The following is a 25,641-nucleotide window of genomic DNA, read 5'->3' as shown; positions in this document are numbered from 1 at the left end:
GAACTTATTTTTGATAGGAATTGAGGTAGGTTTGCTTACTTATTTTTGCTAATTGCTGGCCAGGTGTACATCAGCATTTTTAAAAAAATTTATGATGTTATGTTAGTCACCACACAGTACTTCATTAGTTTTTGATGTAGTGTTCCATGATTCATTCTTTGTGTATTTTATAAAATTCATTAATTTTTCTTGATGATTTGAAATGCTACCTATATTGTCTGCTAAATTTCCATCTGTAAAATATGCATTTTTTTTTAAGAGAGAGGAAGGAGGGGAAGAGGGAGAGGGAGAGAAATAATCTTAAGCAGGCCCCATGCCCAGCATGGAGCGCAACATGGGGCTCGATCTCATGACCCTGAGATCATGACCTGAGCCGAAACTAAGAGTTGGACACTTGACCAACTGAGCCACCCAGGCGCCCCTGTAAAATATGCATTTAGGTATGACTTCATTCTTTATTCTGTTTTATTCCTTTGTCTATTCCTACACAAGTACAAATGAAAAAAAATAAAGTAGCTTTGGAATATATTTTAATATCTGGTAGGGTTTAACCTCATTTTTTCTTTTTCTTCCCATAATTTTCTTGGAGGGCTTACTGGGAGAAATGAGGCAGTCAATGTGACCTTGGTCACCAGTACTTGTCGTCTGTGGCCTCATCGCATGTGGGACATTCAGCACACGTTCTAGGGCATTCAGCTGTTTGAGTTGGTCTTCCCCACTTCTTGGCATCAGGATGCCATTGGGGTTCACATGTGTTCTCTCCTGTGTCCAGCATCAAAAGAACAGGCAGATGCAGCAGTGTGTGAAGGGGAAGGGAGATGGAGACAATCCTTAGCTTGCTCTTGCCCAAGGGCAGGAGAAGCAAATATTGTCGGTAGCAATGGAACTTCAACTATAGAACAAAGGGGAGAAAAATATCACTGAGGTAGGCTGGAATGTTTCTCTCCTCTGTTTTCTTTTTTAAAAATTGTATTTATTTATTAGAGAGAGAGCACACAAGCAGGGGAGGGAGTGCAGAGGGAGAGGAAGAAGCAGACTCCCCACTGAGCAGGGAACCCAACATAAGGCTTGATCCCAGGACCCCGAGATCATGACCTGAGCCGAAGGCAGACGCTTCACTGACTGAGCCCCCCAGGCGCCCCCTCCTCATATGCCAGGCTCACCCAGCCAGGTCCGGAGTACTTGTTTTAAGTCTCCTGCAGCAGAGTATGAACTTGAGTCTAGTAGCTACAGGTTCAAATTGTGATGCACTTGCTCTGTGACCTTGGACCTCTCTTAACCTCTCACAATTGCAGTTCCTTCTCTAGACCGAGGGGTTAACGATGTTTGCATTGGAGTGTTCTCCTGAGAAACAGAAACCATGTCTGCATAGCGCCTGGCACAATGCAGCTACTGAACGGTACCCATTGTTACTAAGCACACCACACTTCTGTTTCATAAAAAGCTGTGGTTCTAAAAATAATCTGTTCCCTTCTGGAACCTCTGAATGTCGATTTAAATCAGACAGCACATCGGAGTGTTCAAGGTTCCTCCAGTCATTGCTGGGTCATTTGTTGGCAGTATTAAATAAAAAGATGGCGGGGGGAGGGAGTGGTATTCCAAAATATGAAAGCAAGCAGTGAAGTGTTATGTTCCAAATATGAGATTTTCCCCTGGTCGATTTGACAGTGCGGCCCCCTCCCCGCCCTCCTTGGGCTGTGCTCGGGAGGTGATGCGGGGTACCCCGCAACCAGCCTGCTGTGTATCTCCTTGGTGGGCGCACAGGCTCAATTAGCATTCGGAATCGCCCCAGCCTGCACCTCTGCGATGAACTTCTATCTGCTTCCTCGTTTCATAAGTTTAATTAGCTAAAAACGAGCCAGTGGTCTGATGTAGATGGAAACGCTCTTGGCATAAAAATATCAGTTACCCTGAAAGCTTTTATGAAAAACCAGGCAATGGAGTGAACTCACAAAACCAAACCTGAAACTCTCTTGTCCCCCTCTCCTTCTTAAAAAAAAAAAAAAATCAGGCCTGGTTCAAAAGACAATTCTCCCAAGTGACGGAGCTTTCCAGCAGTTTGTGAAGTGTGTTCTCTAAAAAAGGTCCCGATACTTTCAAATACCAAGCCTGACGGAGGTTTTAATCACCGTGGTATTTCATTAACAGAGAGGGTCACCAGGCGCTCTGGTCAAGAGTAGATAATGTGACTTTGACAGGGGTATGGAAATGCAGCGGGTAGGCTTTAGTCAGATGGTTGCCCTTGGATTTGAAAGGCTGCAGACCTTCATTAGGTGATAAATGCCAAGTGATGAGCGTTCATGATGGGGGATCTTGGAAAGAGCAGGTGGTGTGATGTGGGCGACACAGCGGACTCAGAGGGTGGCCCCGTCAGAACAGGCTGCTGCTGGAGGTCAGCCAGGCCAGGTCTCCTCACCCTCCCACAGCCCAGTGCAGCCAAGACGGCACAGAGGCACCCAGATGCAAGCTCCCCAAGGAAGGGACAGGGAGGGGACGGGGATGTGCAGCCCGATGCGTTCTCTGATCTTACAGGAGCTGCGGGGCTCTGGGGTTCCGACACTTCGCACATTTAGCCATCCGGTTCTCCCCCCAACTCCTCCTATTCCCTTGGGTCCTCACCTCCTATGTCTCCCTACCCACTCCCTGCTCGCCTTCCCAGCTTTGTGCATCCACATACTCACACCTGCCCCTGGGAGCCCTCCAGACTCACTCTATTCCTCAGAACTGAACCGAAGCAGTATTTTCTTTGGGAAGTTTCTCTGGTGCCTCTCTCTGGCCAGTAGCTCAGGGCTGGGTTAGAGGCTCCCCTCACCCGCTGCCCCCATGCCCCAGAAGGCCGCGTGTCTTCTGTCACCCTAGCCACCGTAACTCCGCACTGTAACCGCTGGCTGCTTTGTCCTGCTCTCTCACTAAGCACGAGTGCCTGGTCTCCGCACCTGGCGTGGGGCTGAGCTGCAGAAGGAGCTTGTCGGAGGTGGGGCTTCCCTGGAGCTAGAGTGTGAGATGGAGTTCAGTGGTGGCAGGTTGGCTGGCGGTGCCTTTGGTAGCCGCACCTGTGGACGGGAGGGGAAGGAGGACAGCAAGGAGGGAGCTGGAACAGTCCTCCTTGAGGGCATGTAGTCGGACCTCACCCTCTCGCTGCAATTGGTCTTGGAATGTGGGCAGCCCTGAGAGGAGTGCGACCTTAGGCAAAGCTCTCAGCGGCCGAGGTGAACCCTGACAGCACCCCAGCAGCTGGGACCACAGGTCCCCACTGAGGTGGGGTCTGGTGGGCACATCCACTCTTCCACATGGAACCCAAGAATGTCAGGATGAGTTATTGCCCTATAGGTCCACAGTCCTGGCCTATTTTGGGATTCTCAGGCAGACTGCCCTCCTCAGGCACCCTCCATGCTCATTCATTTTCACTGAGCGCCAACTACAAGTCAGGCCCCTCTCTGGGCACTGGGACCCAGGGGAACTGGACGGACCCCTTCTCAGCCCTCCTGGAGCCTGTGTTGTGGTGGGGGAGGCAGACTAATCATCGCAAATAGATAAGTATGTGATTTCACCATCTCGCTGGGACTCTGCAGAATAGAGAGGGTGGTGTCAGAGTGTCAGGGACAGAATGAGGGAGGAGCCTATTGTATTCATTTATTTGTTTGTTTGCTTGTTCCTTTGTTCCTCTGTTTATTTATTTCCTTACCTGTGTACGGTCGACACGCACTGTTGCATTAGTTTCAGGTGCACGGCATAGTGACGCTGCAAGTCTGCACTCTCCACGGTGCTCGCCACAGGGGGAGCCACTGTTGGTCACCGTTCAATGCTATTACAGTATCATCAGCTGTATTCCCTGTGCTGTGCTTGTATTCCTGTGACTTATTCGTTCTATAGTTGGAAACTTGCATGTCCCCTTCCCCTTCACCCATTTTGCCCACCCTCCCATCCTCTTCTCTTTGGCAACCAGCCCTTTGTTTTCTTCACATCCTCAAGGAAATGGCTATTTTAGACAGGTGTTTGGAAAGTCATCAACAAGGAAGTGACATCTGGCCTGCAACTTCAAGGTGTGGGAGAGTCAGCTCTGAGCATTTTCAGCAGAGGCAGCAGCAAGTGCAAAGGCCCTGGGGGCAGGATCGAGCTTGGCTGGCCTGTGTGAGGAAAGACAGGGAGAACAGTGATGGAGGGGTGGAAGAGCAGATCGGAGAGCAAGGCAGGGACCAGGTCATTGTTCTGAAAACCAAAATAGGGCTTTGATTTTATTGTGGGTACAATGAGAAACTTTTAGAGTGTTGAAAGCAGGACATGTGAATTGAGCTGATTTATATTTTGAATAGATCACTCTTCCTACTATTAGAATATGAGCTGTAGGGGACAAGATGGGAGGCAAGGGTATTAGTTAGGGGGGAATGGCAACACTAGGCAAGTAGTGACCAGGGTTGAGGTGGGGTGGGGGGAGATGGAGAGAACGTGGATTCAGAGAAGGGATGTAAGAAGGGCATCGGTCAAACTATCGAGGACCAAATGCGCCCTGTGGAGGGTGTGGGGGAGCATAGGGAGCTCCTGGCAGCTGGGTTCAAGGCACTGCCCTTTCCTGAAATGTCTCTCTCCCTTCCTCCTTTTCCCCATTGCACATTTCCTGCTTTGTGTCCCATTCTCTCACACTTAGAGTTGTTACAGAGAAGATAGATAAAGCAGGTCATGCTAACGTTTCCAATGACCGACAAGTGATTTATCCAGAAAATACATCTATGACGGTGGAACTGGTGGAGAACAGTGGTTATCTGGTCCCCATTTTTTTTTAACATATCAGTTTGTGTTTTCACTACATTTTATCTCCTGGCTTGTATGGAAATAAAAGCAAAGCAGATAAATGCCAAAGAAATGGGAATCTGAAGTCAATTTCATGGACCTTTCTTAATGGGTGAGCTGTAAGAAGGAAAGACACACATCCAGGCACAGCCTTGTTAGCCTTTCACGGCCTCTCCAGGGACTGGCTTGTTGGTCAGTTGCTGTTTTCAAGCTTTCTGGTCTCAGGGTCTATGTGAAAACAGGGTTAGCTGGGGAGCTGGTCTGGGCCAGCGTGGGAGGGCCTGTCATCGGTGGGGCTGCTGGGGATCGCTGTTGGGGCACCGGTGGAGGTGTCGGTGCCCTGCCCCCACGGCCGCACACGGAGCGGCTTGACCTGGCGGGTGATGCATACAGTGGGGAGGGCTCGGGGCAACGCGCACTTCACGAGGCTGTTCTCTAGAGCGTCTTGAGGCTGGGCCTGGGGGCCAGACCCACCATGTGGAAGATCCAAGGTCAGAACTCCAGCAAATGGTGTGAGAAATTGCATCTGAGGAGTGATTTGTGGGCAACTAGGGGTGCACAACCAGCAGGCTCAGTAGCTGGGATGGTGTGGGACCAGATGGACTGAGTCCCAGGAAGGCCGGGAGCCCTGGAGCCAAATGCGGGTTGCGGAATGTGGGGCAGCTGGCCTGTCACACGGCCCGGGAAGGGGCGGGCTTGGGATGCAAGAATGCAGGCAGGATAACAGAGAAGGCTGTAGGCCTTTCGGAAAATCAAGACGTGGGGCCAAGTGGCCCGCTTGCTGCCCAGGCTAGGGGAGTCTGGGTGGAGCCCCCCGGTGCAGGCAAGAGGCTGGCTTGCAGCCTTTGTTCTCAGGGTCCTGAAGTTGCCGCAGCCTGAGGCTGCCCAGTCCTGCAATGGAACGACCTTCCCGAAGCGGTAACTATAAAGAGGCCAGTATTGGGCAGTGGTCAGAGCCTGGAATCTGGTGTCTGGAGCCATGCTGTGGAGCTCCAAGCCCCGCTGACCTGTAAGACCCGCATCAACTTGGGTAGGACCCGAAATTTCGCAGGGTCTCTATTTCCTCTATTGGAAACATGGAGGATAATGCTGTCACTTTCCTTGCTGGGTTGTCGCAGGGATTAAAGGAGCTGGTATTTGCACAGCCCTCAAACAGTTGCCAGCATATTGTTAACCCTCAGTCAGTGCTGGTTCTCATCCTTGTCCCCGTTTCCTGAGGGCTGACTGTGTGCCAGGAGCAATGCTAGATGATACGTACTGAATTATTTCAGCTTCACAATCTTCTCCCCATTTACGGATGAGGAACTGGGGCGAGATATGTAATGTCTTGAGGTCAGGCTGCTGGGAAGTAGCAGAGCGGCTCACCCAGGTACCTGATACGCCGGCTGGAAGGGCATGCCCGAAACTTGGCAGGTGTCATCTGGAATTCATAAGGATTATTCTTTCAGGGCCTAATAGGAGGTTCAGAAAGTATCTTTGGTGCCTGTAGCAGGAGCAGGTGTTAACCCTAGGGGAGGCTTATTTTGGTCTTTAGGTGTGGGCAGGTGGGCCACCTGCTGCTGGCAGGGAGGGAGTCTCGGGGGCTGTTGGGAACAGCGTGAGGTTGGAGCCAAAGGCTGGTGTTGATCTCACCGGGGGAAATGCAGGCTCTAGGCAACTTAGAAAAACAAGACTGCTGTTTTTACATCAAAGGATCTTTTAATTAAAAGCACCACGGCAGCACTGAGGACTGTGGATGTGCTGTTTGTCCTGCAAAGGATAGACGGCGGAGCTCGGCCGGCTGCCAGCGTCCACCATGTGCTTCTTCCCGGGCCTCGGAGCCTTGGCAGGCGCACACAGGCTCGGCGTGGCTTGGCCCCGGCCCTTGGCTGTCTCCTGCTAACCAGGCTGGGCAGCTGCTGTACATGAGGTTTTAGTTAAAGAGTAACTGGCGAGAAATAGGAGGACTCGGCTCATAAACTTTTATTTAAGGGAGATTGAAGACTGCTCAGATGACTGTTTTGTAGCCCAGAAATCTGCATGTAGCCATCAGAATGGTGTTGGAAGTTAGGTTTCTGCCAACATTGCCGTTTACGGGGTGTCCACTGCCTGGTGCGTTATGCTAGGTGCTCTGTAGTGACCACCCTGGCTCCCCCTGGTCGGCGAAGTCAGTCTCACATGTGAGGACACCAAGGCTCACATAGGTGATGGGACTTTGCCAAGACTCCGCAGTGAGGAGCTGGGGGGTGGGGAATGTCCTCACTGGGACGCACATTTGCCTAGCCCCTAACAGTTTCCAAACCCTCGTGATGGTTCATCTCTCATTTTGATCGGACTGGGTTCAAATGGGACTGAGATGTTCCTTTCAAAAAATTTCCAAGCATGAAATGAGCTCGTCCAAACTGCAGTGTGGATGGATCCTTCTTGAAGAATTGCCACTGATGTGTAAGGTGGAACGGACATTTATAAATTGGGAGATGGGTGGACTGGCCTTGCAGAAGCTTCTACAGCGTCTTTCCATTTAACACGATGCTCCTCTCATACATTACGGCCTGGATTTGAGGAGTCAAGCCCTTGCCTGAGAGGGATTCACACAATTTATTCCACGTGCTCCCTTCTCTGCTTCTGGCTTCAAAGTGCTGCTGTGGACCGAATATTTGTGTCCTCCCCACCACCTCAAATTCAGGTTGAAATCCTAACCCCCAAGGTGATGGCATTAGGAGGTGCGGACCCTGGGAGGTGTTCAGGTCAGGGGGGAGTCTTCATGAATGAAATTAGTGCCCTCATAAAAGTAGTTTGGGGGAAGCTGGCTTGTCCTCTTCTGCCGTGTGAGGTTACACAGAGGGGAGGGCGTCAACGAACCGGGAAGCAGGGCCTCACCAGACATCGAATCTGCTGGTGCCTTGCTCTGGGACTTGCCCAGCCTCCAGAACCGTGAGGAACAAATGCCTGGTGTAGATGACTCCCCTGGTCTGTGATATTCTGGTATAGCGGTCTGAACGGACGGAGACAGGTGCGCTGGCCAAGCCCACCTGCTGGGCCATCCTAAACCTTTTTGTTAACTTTCCCTGTGAATCCCTGTACCATCCTTCCACTGTTCACTGACATCCCCTCACCTCTGAGAAGCCTGGCTTTACCTCTCCGACCAGATCAAATACAGGATGCCCAGTTACATTTGAATTTCAGATAAACAACGAATAATTATTTAGTGTAAGTGTATCCCAAATATTTCCTGTATCCTGCATTTTTCCTTGCTACACCCGGCAACGCTACTACAAGCTCATTTCCCTCTGACTCTTAGAGCTTTGACTTGTCTGAACGACTCTGTTTTGCACTGGGCTGTTGTGCTTGCCTTCTGTCCCTCTCGAGGGTGTCAGCACTCAGGGACCGGGGACTGGGTTCTGCGCGGGACCCCTCACAATACCTTACACACAGTATACACTCAAAAATATGTTAAAGGAGTAAACTGGTCTCCTAATCATTTCATAGGTGTTAGGACAGTAGCCTCAGCTGGACTGGGGGTTTCTTTTCTTTGTTAATTTTTAATTTTTAATTTATTTTTTATTTTTTAAATTTTTTATTATGTTATGTTAGTCACCATACAGTACATCATTAATTTTTGATGTAGTGTTCCATGATTCATTGTTTGCATATAACCCCCAGTGTTCCATGCAATACATACCCTCCTTAATACCCATCACCGGCTAGCCCACCCCCCCACCCCCCTCCCCTCTGAAACCCTCAGTTTGTTTCCCAGAGTCCATAGTCTCTCGTGGTTCATTTCCCCCTCTGTTTACCCCCCCTTCATTCTTTCCTTCCTTCTCCTATCAATCTCCTTGCTATTCCTTATGTTCCATAAATGAGTGAAACCATATGATAATTGTCTTTCTCTGCTTGACTTATTTCGCTTAGCATAATCTCCTCCAGTCCCATCCATGTTGCTGCAAATGTTGGGTAATCGTTCTTTCTGATGGCTGAGTAATATTCCATTGTGTATATGGACCACATCTTCTTTATCCATTCGTCTGTTGAAGGGCATCTCGGCTCCTTCCTCAGTTTAGCTATTGTGGACATAGCAGCATTGTGGACTGGGGGTTTCTTGAGTGTACATCTGTATCCTAAGGTTTGAATGGTTGGGGTGGGCACAGAGACGAGCTCGGAGAATGCTCTATTTAATTGTGTTTTCAGGAGCACACCATACATCCAATATACATTCTGAAAATATTGTTTTTTTCTGAGTGGTTTTTGCACCATTCCACTTTGCCCCCTACTCCCAAAACAAAACAGTAAAGCAAAGCCAAGCAAAACAAAACAAAACGAAATGAAACGAAACGAAACTAACCCAAACTAGACTGAACTAAACACTGGAGGCAGATGCCTTGGTGGGAAAAACACCTGGGCATGTCTTGGCATGCCCTTGGCCTGTGTTTAGGGCAGTGTGGCCCGGAGAACAAACCCCCTTCTCTCCTTAGCTCCATCATTCTGCAAAATGGGTAGGATGAGGGCGACCACATGATGGGGATTTTCAGAGTCAGGGAGGCTTCTTTATTTCAAAATTTTAAATTCAGAACTGATCGTGATTCCCCAAACAGGCAGGGCCACAGCTTATCTGTGTTGTTTGGAAGAAAGCATGTGTCAAACAAATTAAGAATATTAACAGATTTTAGTGGGTGCCCTTAACTGATTCAAAAGAATAAATTGTTTTCAGTTTTAATCACAACACTGCTAATAAGAGATGTGTTTTTCTCATTAGAGCTGGACCAGCAAAGTGTCCTTGGTAATACCTTGTGGGCAGGAAGTCAGGAGGGGCGACTGTGTGCACTCTTACATTAACGACAGCTGGCCTGTCTCTCCCCTCTGAAGACTGAGCAGTGAGAGTGTGTAGAGTCTGAGACTTTTTGTGGACAAGTCGGAAGTTCACCCGATCCCACTTTTTCCCACAGTGAGACCATACCATATGGTCATGGGGGTCCCTGCCAACACCTTGAAGTACGGTGGGGTGCACCATTGTGCAGGTGCCTGGTCCCGCTGGGACAGCTCGCACGACGAGAAAGATCTGTCCTCTCCTGAGGGCCAGTGCCCATCCTTGCACCCTTTGCTCCTGTGTGCCACACACAGCCAGTCTGTCCCCTCGGCACAGACTGCCTCTCAGAGGGCTGTAGCTGGCTCCCAGGGGCCGTCTGGGCCCTGCATCAGTGGCCAAAGCTGAGATGATCCTTAGGGAACAAGGTTTAAAGGAGAAAAGGGGTGTATCAGTCTCATTCCTTGGTCTCCCCATCCCCAAAGATGCGCGAAAGGGAATAAGGACTAAGGTGGGTACAACCCCCTTCCCCTGAGTCTTCCTGGAAGAGCACCATCTGTGTTTGAAAGAGAAGCCTTGGTGGGCTGTTTAAGGTAGGGATGGGGAGTGAGATGTGCTTAGTGACAAGAAATGGTTGAGAAGCAGTTCTCCATAAAGTAGGTCTTGTTTGGCTGCACACGGCACACAAGAAGGAGGCAGGAAGAGGAAAGGGTAGGACTTCTCTGAACGATATGGGGGAAGAGGAGTTTGAAATTGGGGGGTGGAGAGACTCGGGAGGGAGGAGCCGGGAACGCTGGGACTCACACAGGAGCAGACAAGCAGGCCCGTCAGGGAAGAAGTGGCCTAGAGGGACTTTGAGGCTAAAATAGCGAATGAAGAACTTAGCGCTGTTCTCTGTGGAAGATGTGCAGGAAGCCCTTTCCTCAGTGTCTTCAGTGAAGTCTACGTAAGCAGCTCATTTGTCGCTTTTGAACGAGGAGATTCTTGGCGGCGAATGTCTGGGTTGTCACAGCAAGAATGCAGGCAGGGAGAGAAAATTTGGCGTAGCCACAGAAGATGACAATGGCCTGTGAAGAGGGAGAGAGCCCTCCACCTGGTAAGTCCCAAGGGCTACAGAAAACAACCGTTTCGACAAACTGGTCTGGAGTGGTGGCGATCAGCGCTGATGGCTGAAGCCCAAGGTCTACCTCCACCACCAAGGTAAGCCACTAGTAACTGATGAGCAGGTGTTGGACCCTCGGGGACTCTTTGTCATCGACCAGAATGTGCTGGAGTCCTAGTGGAGGAAGTTACTTAGATGCTGAGATGGGGGCTCAGAGCTGTTCTAGCCACCCCACTGTCGTGAGCGCTGGTACCCGTCCTGTGTCCCTGGCCTTGGGGGGGGGGGCTCTGCATGGCAGCCCCCGCCCATGGAATTATCAGGTGAGGTACCTCTTCTGGGCTCTGTCTTGGGAGCTGCGTAAGTGAAATAAATAGTCGTGCCCTTGATTACACTGCAGGGCATTAACAGGTGTAATTGTAAGAGCTGCTGTCAGTATTGGGGCACCTGGGTGGCCTGGTCGGGTAAACATCTGCCTTCAGCTCAGGTCATGATCCCAGGGTCCTGGGATCAATCCCCGCGTCGGGCTCCCTGCTCAGCGGGGAGCCTGCTTCTCCCTGTCTTCCCCGCTTGCTGTCTCTCTCAAATAAATAAATAAAATCTTAAAAAAAAAAATCTGTTGTCAGTATTACTACTTCTTTTCCATTCTCTTTAATTTCATGACCCTGTACTAAACCCCTTAATTTTTCTGCTTTCTTCCTATCTCGCGGGGTTGTAGGGAATATGAAATAAAATTGGGATGGAGATGTCAGGATGCTTTGCTCAGCCTCTGGTGTAAAGCAGGTGCTTGAGAAGTGCGTTACTTTTTCTCTGTTTGAAGATGATGACCTGTCCACTCCCTCCCACCCGTGAGCTTCATGTTTGCTCACAGCTTCCTTCCCTCCCCCGACTCAAGAAGAAAAGGGTCAGAAGCAAGTCCAGGGGCCACAGAGGTGGCAAGATCTGCATGGAGGTGGCGAGATCTTCCCTGGTCACTTGGGGCCCCCTCCAGTAGGTGGCGAGCTCCACCCCCTCGGGGGAGCTGGCTGGAGGGTGAGCCTTAGCGGAGCAGTCCCTCCCTCAGCCTCCCCAAGGAGAACCCCTCTCCCTGAAGGATTTTGCTACCTCGCTTGGCATTCACTGTCCCGCCTCCAACCTTTCCTGATGATTTTCAAGTCATGCAGTGGTTCATCTGTGAGCGTGTATGCAGATCGTTCTAAACAGAAGCTCGTCATATGCTTTACTATTTGTGGGAACTTCAGAGCAAACATTTAAAAGCCAAGCCATTTTAGAGCCATTTGCATTTTAATTAATACTTCCAATGAATTACTCTTTTTCAAAAGAACTCCTGGTGGTTGTTTTTTTGGTGTGTGTGTGTGTGTGTGTGTGTGTTTAGCTTTTGGGATCTTTCAAAACAAAAACCAGGTATGAAAGTCCCTGCTTCAGCAGGCCCGTGGTCGCCTTTGGCCCCAGTTTGGCTGGCTTGGGCCATTCTTATGCTGGGAGAGAGCCCCGGATCTGGTTGCCTGCCAATTGTTCTTTTATGAGGGGCTGACAATTCTTACTTAATCCTTTCTTTGGAGAATAATGTGTTAGAGTTGCTGTCTAAATGAAGACTGCTGGGGAATAGAGGTCGTGTATAAAAGAAGCCATTGTCAGAATTCCTCAAGCTGTTATTTGAAGGTGGCCTAATGATTTTATTACTTTTTATAATCTCTCAAGACTTTAAATGCATGTATAGACATAATTATGTACACATAAAAATCTACATTTTTTTTTTTTTTACATAAATGGAGTAAGTTTTTCAACTTGCACATCCTGATCTGGAATTGTCTTTTTTTTTCTTTTAAGCTCAAGTGTTGGCAAACTACGGTCTGTGGGCCCGATCCAGCCCCACACCTGTTTTTGTAAAAAAAGTATTAATTGGAACACAGCCAGCTTTGTCATTTATTTATTTTCTATGGCTTTCGTGCTGCGGTGCTGGAATTGAATAGCTGTAGCAGAGACTGTGGCTCGCAAAGACTGAAATGTACATGGTCTGGCCCGATACCGAAAAAGTGTGCTGATCCCTGCTCTAGCTTAATTTGCATGAAGATCTTTCTGTCAGTACATCCAGATGAACACCCTTTTCTTTAACTTCAGCATAGTGTGCGGGAATAATTTGGTCGTTCTCCTCTGGATGGATTTTGGGTGGCTTCCAACTTTTCGCTAGTATAAACAAAGAATGCCATGAGTGTTTCTAAATCTGACTTTTTGTGTACACAAGCAAGGGTTTCCCGAGACAGATACCTGGAAGGGGAGCTGCTGGGTAAGAGGATATACCTATTTTAGATTTGGATAGAGATAAATTGCCCTCCAAGAAAGCTGTACCAATTTACATATTTGTCAACAGTGGATAAAAGCACCAATTTAATTGAATTAAAAAAAATATTACCCTCAACGTCTGGATTTTGGAAATCCTTTCTGGGAAGGCATACTTGATTCTCATAAGGAGTTCTGACACCGAAGGCTCTCTTTTAGCAACATGCAGTGCCATGGGGGCAAGGATAGGCTCATGCTGTGAAGGTTCAACCGATGTTGCAGGTGGGGCGGGGTGGGGGGGGTGGGCAGGATGTTTAGTGGACTTGGAGAGGAAGGGTCACAGGAGCTATATGTCTGTGCAATGTAAGAAAATCCGTTCTTTTTTTTTTAAGATTTATTTATTTATTTCTTAGAGAGAGAGAGAGATTGAGTGCACGTGAATGGGGGAGGGGCAGAGGGAGAGGAAGAGAGAGAATCTCAAGCAGACTCCCCACTGAGTGCAGAGCCCGACATGGGGCTCCCTCCCAGGACCCTGAGATCTTGACCTGAGCTGAAATCAAGATTTGGATGTTTCACCAACTAAGCCACCCAGGAGCCCCAAGACAATCCATTCTTGGTGAAGTCTGCCACCAAAGAAGTGCTCTTCCCACCAGGTGAGCGGGACGTGCCCTCTTCCCGCTGTCCCTGGGTGGGCAAAATGCACCACAAAGGGGAAGATGATGGGAGATGGTGCCTGACCAGGCAGCTCAGAGCACTCAGGCTGGAGCATGCTACAGCAGCCCTGAGCACCGTGGGAAGGGGCACTGCTCCTTAGGGTGGGGCGTGGGAGGTCATTTGCACAGACATTTAGCGGAAGCACGGGAGAGGGTGAACTCCTTTGGAATACTATACAGCAACAAAAATAACAGCAACATTTATCAATTGCCCATTGTATCCTGGCAGTGTTCTCAGCATTTTGTGAGAAGGTGTCTAGCCCCACACAATTCTATTATCATTCCCCTTTCCTAGATGAAGAAAATGACATTTAGAGCAGTTAAGTAAAATACTCAACATGCATTAAGAGGTAGAGTCAGGATGTGGACCTTAGACACACTGACTCCCAGCCCGCACTCCAAAGTAAACTATTTTGTGATATTAGCCATGACCAGCTGTGTGTCCTTGGTCAGTTTCTTAACCTCTCCGTGCCTCCATTTGTTCATTACAGAATAGATACAGCAGTAGTTCCTCACTGGGATGTTGTGCAGATTAAGTGAAATGTGCATGCAAAGCCCTTGCTCAGGGCCAGAATCTCAGCTACAACTGTGATTCCTCCTACTCCATCTACTTCAGTCTGAGAATCACAGATGTGGAGACTGAGGATTTTTTATATATATAGTAACTGGGGCTGCGTGTGTGCCACACACTGGCAGGGTGACAGCTGGGACGGGAAAGAGTTTAGTGTAATCTAATGGGCACCAGAAGACTTCAGTCAGACCGAGGACAGAGACCATGCTCTTAGCAGCCCGGGCTCATGGGCTTCACTGTTTTCTGGAGAGGAAGAACCAACAGGTCAGCCAAGAGCCGCAGAGGTGGCCATTTATAGGGGGCTCTATCTTTACGGTTAACTTAACTCTCCAGCTGCTCCTTATTCCAGATGATGTGTGTTCAGCCACTTTCAGCAAATCCATTTATTGTCCCCAGAAATTTGGGGACTGAAGACTCCCTCTGGGTAGGTTACACAGAACTCACTGGATGGGAGGGACCTGCCTCACTGTTGCAGACAAGGCTTAGGAGCCCAGTGTGAGCCGCCAGGGAAGCAGCGGCCCAGACCTGCATCAGAATCTCCTGGGCGATCATCAACACGCTAGCCTGGTCCCACCCAGGGAACCTGGCTCTGCGGGCCTGGGGGACAGGACTGAGTGAGGACGCATGGTCTCCGAGCTTACTGGTGACGGGGGCTTATGGTCCTCACGTCCAGCCCTGAGAGGCACTGGTAGACAGGATGGCGACAGGATGGCGCCTCAGTAAGGCAGGTCCTCCCTGCGTGCGACCAGGCGCTCGGCGGCTGAAGTGTACCTGTGAATACACACATTGTTAAGTGCCCATCAATTACATTCCTTTGCAGAAACAGAGGGATTACCGGGTCCAACTTCCTGCTGCTTTAATTCCTAGACTTGAAAAGAGGTGCAATTTGAACGCTGAGACATAAATATTTGCCATTTATTGTTCTTCATCAGTTGAATTGTCCCTGCAAATGGCTCTCCTTTAGAGCCCCCTCAAGGTCCTTGAAAAGAGGGAGTCAGTTCTGGCTTGCTCGTTCTTTAGAATTCTCGGAGGGTGAATAAATGGGTGGGCTGGAGTGGATTCAGTTATGACATGTCATGGGCGAGTCATCTGAGGAATGTGAGGACATCATTTTGACATTTTAAGCACTGATAACATTTAGAATCAAGGCAGGATAACGACTTTTATTAATTACCCGTGTCTCCTCCCGCCCTTCTGTCCTCCGCCCCCCACCAGCTGTTAAGCATTTGAGAAAGTGGTAAATGAACACGATTATAAGCAATTATGAGTTTTTCTTTTTTCAGAGACAGATGGAATCAAGGTTTCTATTTTAAGAGGTTCTCAAATTTAGGTTATGTCTACACAATGCCACATTATTACAAGCGGGCCATATGTTTTCTCTCAGTGCCACTGGAATCACATGACAGGACAGGCCTGGATCAGCGGTCAGTGGAACGTACGGAGGCAAGTTCACGATGTTTCTACTGAGGCAGACTGCTTCAAACCCATCATTCCACGTTTTGCCCCCATTAAAATTATTATTATTTTTTCATTTATCCACACATTTCTCCCTTCCCCAAGCATGGATTCCGGGCCAGTGCGGGGCCGTCAGGATACAGAGATGAAAATGATACGGTGTCACACTCTCAGCGAGCTCATTGTTGACTTCCTGTGCTGATTGGGTGGATTAGGCTTTAATAGAATGGCTCTTCCAAGTCTCTCATATTTCTCAGTCCCTCTAAAACCCTGGGAGGAATTATTAATTAGCTTTTAGTGTTACCCTTTAAGCTGGTAGTGAATCACGGGGCGATCCACATCTTTGAGAGATTATCACAGTCAGCCAGTTAAGTCAGAGAACTAGGGCCCCTGGTCTACGGGCATTTGGTTTGAGCTCTGGTAGTTGAATATCTAAGGTCCCTAAGGGAATTTTGGATTGAATACCTTCTGATTCCTTAAAGCAGGGACTCTCAAGCATTACTGTGCATGGGCATTACCTGGAGGGCTTTAACATGAATTGCTCGTTCCCTACCCCAGACTTTCCGATTCAGTAGGTCTGAGATGAGGCCTGAGAGTGTGCATTTCTTTCTTTCTTTCTTTCTTTCTTTCTTTCTTTCTTTCTTTCTTTCTTTCTTTCTTTCTTTCTTTCTTTCTTTCTTTCTTTCTTTCTTTCTCTCTTGGAGCGGGAGTGTGTATGTGTGCGTGTGCCTGGGAGGGGCAGAGAGAGAGGGAGAGAGAGGAAATCTTAAGCAGGCTCCACGGGGCTCGATCTCACGACCCTGAGCTCATGCCCTGAGCAGAAACCGACTGAGACACCCAGGCGCCCAGAGAATGTGCATTTCAAACAAGTTCCCAGGGATTGCCGCAGTTGGTCCGGGGAGCACCCTTTGAGAACCATTGCCTTAGAAGTTTCAGTATGTGTGTGTGTTCTTTACTGATACGAATGAAAATGCTACTCAGCACATAGCAGCTTCCAGAGATAGAGCACTGCTCAGGTGCTGGCACAGTGCTGGGTGCTTTCTGGGTACGAGGGGAGACAGCCAGACGAAGGCAGAACAGGACGAGTGCTTGTGCTAAGTGGGACGATGTGGCTGCCCAGGGCTGGCCCTGGGTGCTCCCCTGCAGAGGGCTGCGTGAGGCCCAAGTGCTCCGAAGGGCCAGGGCCAAGCAGCGGCCCTGCACAGAACAGCGTCCCTCACGTCCTACCTGGGCCTGTAATGATCTCGCTGTGTGCTCTTGGAAAGTGCTGCTGCTTTTCATGCAATGACTCTTTCTTATCCCGGGGAATGATTTCTTACCCCAAAGATGCTGCATAGATAAGAAGCGGTATTTTGGTGTTGCGGTTTGGGCAGACATACCCTCAGCAATTGACCTGACATCAGAGTTTCTAGCCAGAGAATATCATGTGGAACAGTTTAATTTGCGCCCTGTGGGTGAACCCAAACTGCTCCATGAGTCATGACAGGCAAGAGGGACGAAGAGGCAAGATTTTCTGCCTCTCTTTAGTTTCTGGACTCCACGAGTCATCTCTTCATGCTTTGAGGTTCCCTGTCCCCTTTATAAACCTACAGACCCTGTGTCTTCTACAGACGTGCCTTGCACGTGAACTCACCGACCCCCCCCCCCCGAGTCTCTACCACCTTCCAAAGGGTGACCCCTCCCAGACCTCCTCCACCACCCCCACCACAAGCGTCACTTTCTCCTTCCTTGCATCGTGTTCTACGTACAGACCTTCAAACTGCTATTTGTTACTTAACTTATTTCCGGGGTTCAATTGATAGGTTTCAGTGTCTTCCACGTAAAAAAAGAATTCCCCTTCAAATTGATTAAAATGTTTTCCCTAGTGATGGCTTTTCAGTTAGCCTCAGGGTTTTCAGGAATGATGAGGTGGCTAAGGGGGGAGCGGGTCATTGCCACAGGGAAGGCGGGGAGGCACGTGAAGAAGAACTCTGTCAAGTTCACCACTTGCCACAGACCGTTGCAGCTAATACGCTGCTCTTCAACCAGAGTACAGGATAAGCTAGGAACTAGGAAAAGACGCAGGCAAGTCACCTTGCTTCCTTCGTCTTCGCCCTTTGGGAGGCCACGTAAAGTGTTGCCGAAGGGCTCTGGCACAGCCCAGAGGAGACCCCTTCTTGGCCAAGACCAGGGATCGTCAGAATATTAGCGCTGTGTACTTCACGCCAGCCACGGCGTAGGCAAACCGGCAACCTCATCTGCTAGTGGCCTTGGAAAATCTCCTGTTCCCATTCATCTGCATTCAAGGAAGGCTCACTGCACTAGGTCCCCAAGGGGATTTGGTTTGTGATGGAACAATACAGATGACACACTCGTTCAACTTTGAACCAGAGCAGCAGCCCGGGGTTGATGGCCTCTGTGACAGCAGTCACCTGGCGTGAGCTGGGCCTCCTGCATGGCTGGTGTGTGACTCCTGTCCTTTTCACACAGGCAGCTCTGTCTTCCAACCTGGCAGATGTCTAATGTCTGCAAATAAGGCTTAATGAAATGCCCAGCAGGTGCCACTAATGATTTTGACCCCAAGAAAGAGAAGTGGTAGTTGGATGGTGGGAATTTAAAAACAATAATCATAAAGCAAATATTTCTAGAATTTTCTTTGCTTGCCAGTTTGTGGCCCAAGGTTCTTGTGGGCTGGGATGCGGTTTGGCTGGGAGAGGAGAGGTGCATGCAGAATGGGTTGCAGTAGGGGTTCTAAGGGGCCTCTGCTCCACCAACTGCTGTTTTTTGTCGCATCCCCATCTGCTCAGTGCCTGGAAAGGTAATGACATTATTGCACAGAGCTTTGGCCTATGTGGCCATAATGTCATGGTTGTGTAATGCACACACGTACTAAGATGCTTGAATGCCGTGTTATTTTCTTTAGGTGCTTGGAGTTTTAAAATTCCTTTTTTTTTTTTTTTGTGGCAAAGGTAGCATGGCATTTTAAGCTAATGAGCTTGTTCCCTTTATCTTGTCCTCCTCTACGTTAAATTGGATCTGCTTATAAAATGTAGACTCTTAATTGATATTCTTAAAAGGCCATTTTGCGAAGGAAGCGTCTAGTTAAGTAATGGCTTTTTTCTTAATTAATAGGAAGCAAAACAGCTACTTGACTCCCTCCAAGGAGGCAGGGAGAAGCCTGACCTCTTTAGGGACTGGAGCCAAATCTCAGGGCTTTAAGAGCAGGGGAAAAGTACAGGTTTTGTAGCTAGAGTGACCTGGCAAGGGATCCTGCCTCCACCACTTATACTGTAATGATGAGCAATATACTCCCCGCCAGGTCATAATTTCCACATCTTTAAAGCAGGAACAGTAACCCTCCCCTGCCTTACTGGGGGCTGCAGGCTGGGAATTAATGTTTATAAAGCACCTGGGACGCTGCATGACACATAGTGAGTGTTAGGCAGGTGGGGGCCGTGACTAATTATGGAGAGGCCCCCCTTAATTGGGGCCAGCCTTTGGGGAGGATGAAATGGGTCCTAGAATAAGGAGCCCAGCACCAGACAATGATCATGGACAGCCCTGGGGACAAGGTTGGGAATGACGCATGACTTGGTATTGGGAAGCAGTTCCCATGCATTTCTAAGACTATTGTTCAGGCATGTTTGCATCGCGACCAGGCTTGGAAGCCGGGGATGATGAGGCTTAGTGATGCCTCTTTCCCTGCAGACTTCCCAGGATAGTCAATTCCCACTGCTCTCCCTGGAGAGATTTGCTTATATTCCAATTAAAAAAAAAAAAAAGGGTGTCCCTGAAGGGGAAAATGGACAGTTACCAGCAGCACTGAGGTTAGAGCTTCCTCATTTTGGGGTTCCTCTCCTGTGATACACCCCACTGCAGGTGTAGGCACCATCTAGCCTTTGCCATGTCACCGGGGAGGGTTGGGGTTTAGGAATTTGGTTCAAGATATTGCTTCGGCTGCTGCTTTTGCTGCGAGAAATAATTGGTCTTTGTCTCTGTCCTGGAGGTCTTGTGTCTTCTGTGCGTGTCTGTACATAAAATGGGGGCAGCTCACTTGTTAGGAGGGAGAAATCTCAGGTCCTTCACTGTCTCTGATTTAACACTTGAACATTTGATGTTGGGTCTTTGAAAAACACATACTTCTCCGTCCTCAGAAGAGTTGTGTATATAAAGATAGATAGATATAGAATCTATCTATGTATCTTCATCTATCTATCATCTGTCTGTCTAGATGGATGGGTGGGTGGGTGGATGGACAGACAGATAGACAGATCCTCATCTAGCATGATGCCTGGTATATTCTTGGCTCTCAAAAAATGGTGACGATTTGATAGTCAGTCATTGCAACCACTGAAATTTCTGTGTGGCGCCTCTATGTGCACACAGGGATGGGATGACTCTGAGAGAGGGGAACGATGCTTCGGAGGCACCGAGGGTTGGGAGATGGGCCTGACCATCCACCTCGGGGGACGCACTGCGTAGGCACTTTGGACAATGGGGAAAAGTGCAGTGCAGCCTTGTTCCATTCTAGCTGGGTGATCGTGACAATGCTCGGTGGAGAAATGAGAGAGTAGGGGGGGTGGAGGCAGGCAGGGATGGCTTCCTGAAGGAGCTGTCTGCCTCGAAGGAGGAGGAAGAGGAGAGGGCATTTCAGGCTGAGGAACCCCGGGACAGAAGATCAGAGGCAGGAATAAGCGTGAACGTACTTGCCTTTCTTACAAACGTGAATTTGGGCAGTTGCAAATGCTGCATGTTTATTTCTCGAGTGCTGCTCATTTCTTGCACATGCTCCCCTTCCTGACGGTGGGCTCCCCGCCCCCCTCCTGGCATTGGCACCTTCACCAGGACCATCGTGACTGTCCTGAAGCTGTCCTCCTGTCTGCGTCCCGTTCCTCACCCAGTGTCCCCAGAGCTGAGGTTGCAAATCTCCATTGGCTTAACCTATATACTTGGCTCAGCAGATCCTTCTGGCAGGGCACTGACACTTCATCTTTCCTACCTCACCCTTAGAACTGCTGCTCCTGCTACTCAGAAGGGGCCATGGCTCTTCCAATGTCCCATATGGTTTCTTGCTTCTATGACATCACTTTCTCTGCTTGGATGCTGCCGTCTTCCCGTCTGAGGAGCCAGTTCTCCCCTGCACACGGGGTTACTGACCCTGCCCTTCCTGTGTGTGTGAGTCCTGGTTCTCCCGTTCTCTCTTTCTCTACTTATTTTAATTTTATTTTATTATTTTATTTTTAAAAGATTTTATTTATTTATACATTATATTTATTTACTTATACATTTTATTTATTTATTTATCTATTTATTTATTTTATAAGGATGGTAAGCTGTCTGAAGAAAGGGGTCGTGTCTAACTTGACTTTGCTTCCTGTGTGGGGGACGCCACCTGACCCACTACAGGTGCACATACATAATTGTTTATGAGATCAGCCTGGCTGATCTCTTCCTTAGGCTTTGGGAGTTGCTGCGTCCAGAGTGGATGCGGTAGAGGGGCAGGAGGGGAAGCTACCGGAGGTTTAGAGAGCCAGAGAGGGGAATCTAAATTGGATCTGAGGAGGCGGGGCCAAGAGATGGTATTTTCCCACCTTGAAAAATGGCAAAATGGCAAAACAGCAGCATATCTTTCTCTTTAGTTTGAATTAGTGGCTTAGAAGGACACTCTCCTGATTCCACCATTGGTGTTGAATAAAAATGAACACCCTTGCGCACACCTGCTCACCTCCAGCTCTGTATGTCTGTGTCTCCACTTACCAACATTGGCTATGTATTGTGTGTAGGTATGGTTATTTGCTGGAGCTACAACTTGTGACCTTGTGGGCAGGTAGGACTTCTTCCTAGGGGGTGGTCGTTTGGGGTCCTCCAAAGTAGCTCCTTGGAAAAGAAGCCAGAACTGAACCAAAAGCAGGAAACCCCCTTCTCCAAAAACATCTGTCACTCTGATTTAGGTTTGGTAGAGCGGAGTGTCCTGGTATGGCCTTCTCCACGGTGATGCCAACATGGTGCCCACCACAAGGCTGTAAGACGGGACCAGGAGGGAGTAGCTCCTGGAGGAGGGAGTGCCACAGGCAAAGATGAGGTTGTCGCATGTGGTAATCTGCACTGTTTTCGAAGAGTTCATTTTCTTCCCCCTTTCCTTTGACACTTGACCTGAGTCTTGTCTGAATGCATAGACACCTGAGGAAAGGGTTGCACATCACGTCTGGGTATGATTAATAAAAGCATTTGTCCCTGTCTTTGAGCCCAGGAGAAGGTAACCCTAGAGGGACCGAGCTGGGCTGAGGGGTCCAAACCCTCTCCGTGTGGGACGGGCCTCTCCCCAGAGCTGTCTCTGGAGTACTGGTTTTCTCTTACTCGGGAGAGCTGCTGTTGAGTTTTGGGTCCTCTTGAAGTAGAAGCAGGTCTCAATTGCTCTTTTTCTGGTCTTCAACCGTACACTGCTCAGAAGTGTTGCTTCATTCCCCTTTCTATTATGAATATCTGAATATAAGCCTGCCTCTTTGGCTAGATTGAGGACAGGGACTATGTCTTTAGTTTTTTCTGTCCCAATATTTTTACTTATTTTTATTTTATTTTTTTATTTTTTTTTAAAGATTTTATTTATTGGAAGAGAGAGCACACGACCATGAGTGGGGGGTGGGGAAGGGGCAGAGGGAGAGGGAGAAGCAGACTCCCCACTGAGCAGAGAGCCTGATGTGGGGCTTGGTCCTGAGCTGAAGGCAGACGCTTAACCTACTGAGCCACCCAGCGCCCCTCTTTACTTTATTTTTAAAAACGGAAATATAGTTGACACATAGTAGTATATTAATTTCAGGTGGACTACATCCTTTACCTTTCCAAAGTCCAATGAAAATTAGACTAAATGTAAGAATGAGTGCTGGGTGACCCAGCACAAGTCCAATTCCCTCGAAGCACCTCAGTCTCCCTCTTTTCTGCACTCCCACGTTGAAACATTTCACCTATGTCTTGACTGCAGCCAAGTGGAACATTCTGTTGACAGAATGGGATTGCCTGTGGCAATTTCCTCAATGCAACGTTCAGGATCACTTCAAGTTTTCACATGTTATGAGGCCCTCCTCTTCCAAAATTGCTTTCCTCTGGCTTTTGCTAATGGTCCCATACCTTGATGCCAGAGAGAGAACCTTAATGGATGAAAATGGAAGTTCAGTCCAAGTTGCCTCTAAGTGATCTCTGAGACTGGGTGCAGGAGGACAGCATGACAGGAACATCTTCCCTTAGTTTGGTACGGGCGTCAAAATATCATGCAAACTTCTTGCCACTTAACTGGAACATATTCATTGTGCCCCCAACATGAAACAAAATCTTTTAAAGGTCTCTGCCAAGTGAAAGATTTATAAGCCAGCTGGCTATTAATTTATTCAACGAACATGAGTGTCTGTCTCCTCTAGTCTAAGAGCAAATTAAGGACAGGGTTCGATGTCCCATTCGTCTTCACCTTTCTGGCACTTTCCCAAGAATTTTTATTGTCTCCAAGTAGTAGGTGCTCAATAAAGGTTCACTGCTGTTGAATGATGGGTCTTTTCCACCTGGGATTTCTTCTGTTCTGCTGCATCAGGACCCTAGCAACAACCGCATCTCCATGGCAACGACTCTAGGTAATGAGGATGGATAATACAATACTTGCAAATCCCAGGCCTCTGAAGACAGAATGTGACTGTTTGGAGGTACAGCAGTGGAACAGCAGATAAAATAAGTCTATGGAAGGCAGAATTAGAGGAAGGCTCAGGTTAGTGCTTAATCCCCCAACAGCCCACTGCCCGTTATCTCTGTAAATCAAGAACACTGAATGTCCAGGGCTTTATTTACCCATTCCCAGAGGTCCACACCAGCGGTTTAACTGAATACAGCTTCTAAAATATTGGGAGCTATTATTAGAGTCATTCAGCCTTTTTGTTGTCATTTTGTCCTGGCATTTCACAGGAGCTGTGCCGTTTGATCTCCAAACTGTCTTTGGCTCTGTCTTGGTGTGAAGTCAGGATTTAAATAGAAGGGAGGGGAGGGGGGCCCACCAAACAGATGGAGGGCTGCTGCTGGGATCTGTAGCGATGGCACGCCTCTGACAACTTCCTTTCTCCCCAGAGTTCTGCGTTGGGGTAGTGCAGAGCTGAGAATTCTCTTATTGATCTTGAAACTGAAAGAGTTAGTTCCCAGTCACTGCAATTGACAAAGGCTTTTGCAGCTCATTAACCACCAGATTATGTGGCACAATTCATTAAAATTCTGTTTCATTGACTGCATTTGTAAATAGGCTTGGGGAAGTTTATCACTTTTTGCCTCTTGAAGAGCTTTCCTTCAACGAGCGCATTTCTCTTCTTCTTTTTCCTGATAGAAAAAGTCTGAAATAATTTGCCACAAGATGTGTTATCGTTTAAATGCAAACTCAAATGAAATACTGACTAGGAATCACAGGTTTTTCGATTTTTTCCCCTCTTCCATTTGCTGCTATCTGATTATGTGGGTTACTTTAATAAATACATTTGCTTCGAGCTCTTGTTATATTAATTTTGTATAAATTGTCGTACTTCTTAGCAGGCCCTGCCCTGTAATTGCTCTCATTTGAATACAAGCAGAAAGGGAAAGATTAAAAGTAATTTCAAAAAAACCCTTTTCCTTTTATTAATACCTAAGCACTAAAGAAGTTATTCTCTGTAAAGCACCATCTTGAGATGAACCCAGAGCACTGGACAAGGGACAGGAAACCAGACTGGGCATCACTCTTCCCCCTCAGGTGTTCCGTGAGGCCATTTGGTTTCCCTAGAGGAAGGTTTTTCCTGTAAAGGACCACAGAGTAAATAGTTGTGGGCTCTCCGGTCTCTGTTTGCAAATACCCAGCTCTGCCACTGTAGTCTGTAGCCACAGACAATGTGTAAATGGGCGTGGCTGTGTTTCAAGAAACCTTTACCTACGGACATTGAAAGGAGAATTTCATATGATTTTCAAGCATCATGAAATACTCCTCTCCCTCCCAACCATATAAAAATGTGAAAACCGTTCATAGTTCATGGGCTGTATAGACACAGGTGGTGGGTCGGATTCAGCCACTGATAGGCGTTTGCTAACCCTTGCCCTAGAGAGCAGTGGTTCTCTTTCTTTCTTCCTTTCTTTCTTTCTTTCTTTCTTTCTTTCTTTCTTTCTTTCTTTCTTTCTTTCTTTCTTCTTTCTCTTTTTAAGATTTTATTTATTTATTTGACAGAGAGAAAAGAGAGAGCACAAGCAGGGCGAGCGGTAGGCAGGGGGAAGAGGGAGAAGCAGGCTCCCCACTGAGCAGGGAGACTGATGTGGGGCCCGATCCCAGGACCCTGGGATCATGACCTGAGGTGAAGACAGATGCTTAACCGACTGAGCCTCCAAGGCGCCCCTAGAGCAGTGGTTCTTAACTGTGGTCCCTGGGTGGGCAGCATCAGCATCTCCTAGGAACTGGTGAGCCGGGAGGAAGGCCAGTCTTGATCCAGGGGGGAGGGGCTGTAAAGCCATACACGGCCTGTAGTGAGAATTTCTCCACGTACCTCCTTGTGTAGCTCTTGTGTCTGGGTCATCCTGGCCACTGCAAGGGGGTTGGTGGGCAGGGGCATGGAGATTTATTGCCATGGACATGGTTGTGATAAGGAATGATGCTTAGGTTTCACATGGTGTCTACCATTTGCCCACTTTCATCAGAGGCAGAGCGGGTGAGGTCTTACATCTCAGCATTTCTTAAGCATAACGTAAGGTTGATGTGTCTTTTATGCAGAGTATCTGGGGTGTTCCTTGCATGCTGGATAGAACTTCATACAAGAGCTGTCCCATCTTGCAATTTAACCCTCATGTGTTCCCTTTCTGTCAATCCTGGGTGAATCTTAAGATCAGTAGTTTGCATTGTTTAATCAAACTTCTTCACAGCTGAGCCCAGCCACACCAAGTTTCAATAAGGATTTTATCCTGCTTTGACATGTTGCAGTGATAATAACCGCCC

Source organism: Ursus americanus, chromosome 1 (assembly GCF_024610735.1).
Source record: "Ursus americanus isolate L20-20 chromosome 1, mUrsAme1.1.p, whole genome shotgun sequence".
NCBI lineage: Eukaryota > Metazoa > Chordata > Mammalia > Carnivora > Ursidae > Ursus > Ursus americanus.
The sequence above is the reverse complement of the archived record's forward strand: the minus strand, read 5'-3'. Positions refer to the sequence as shown.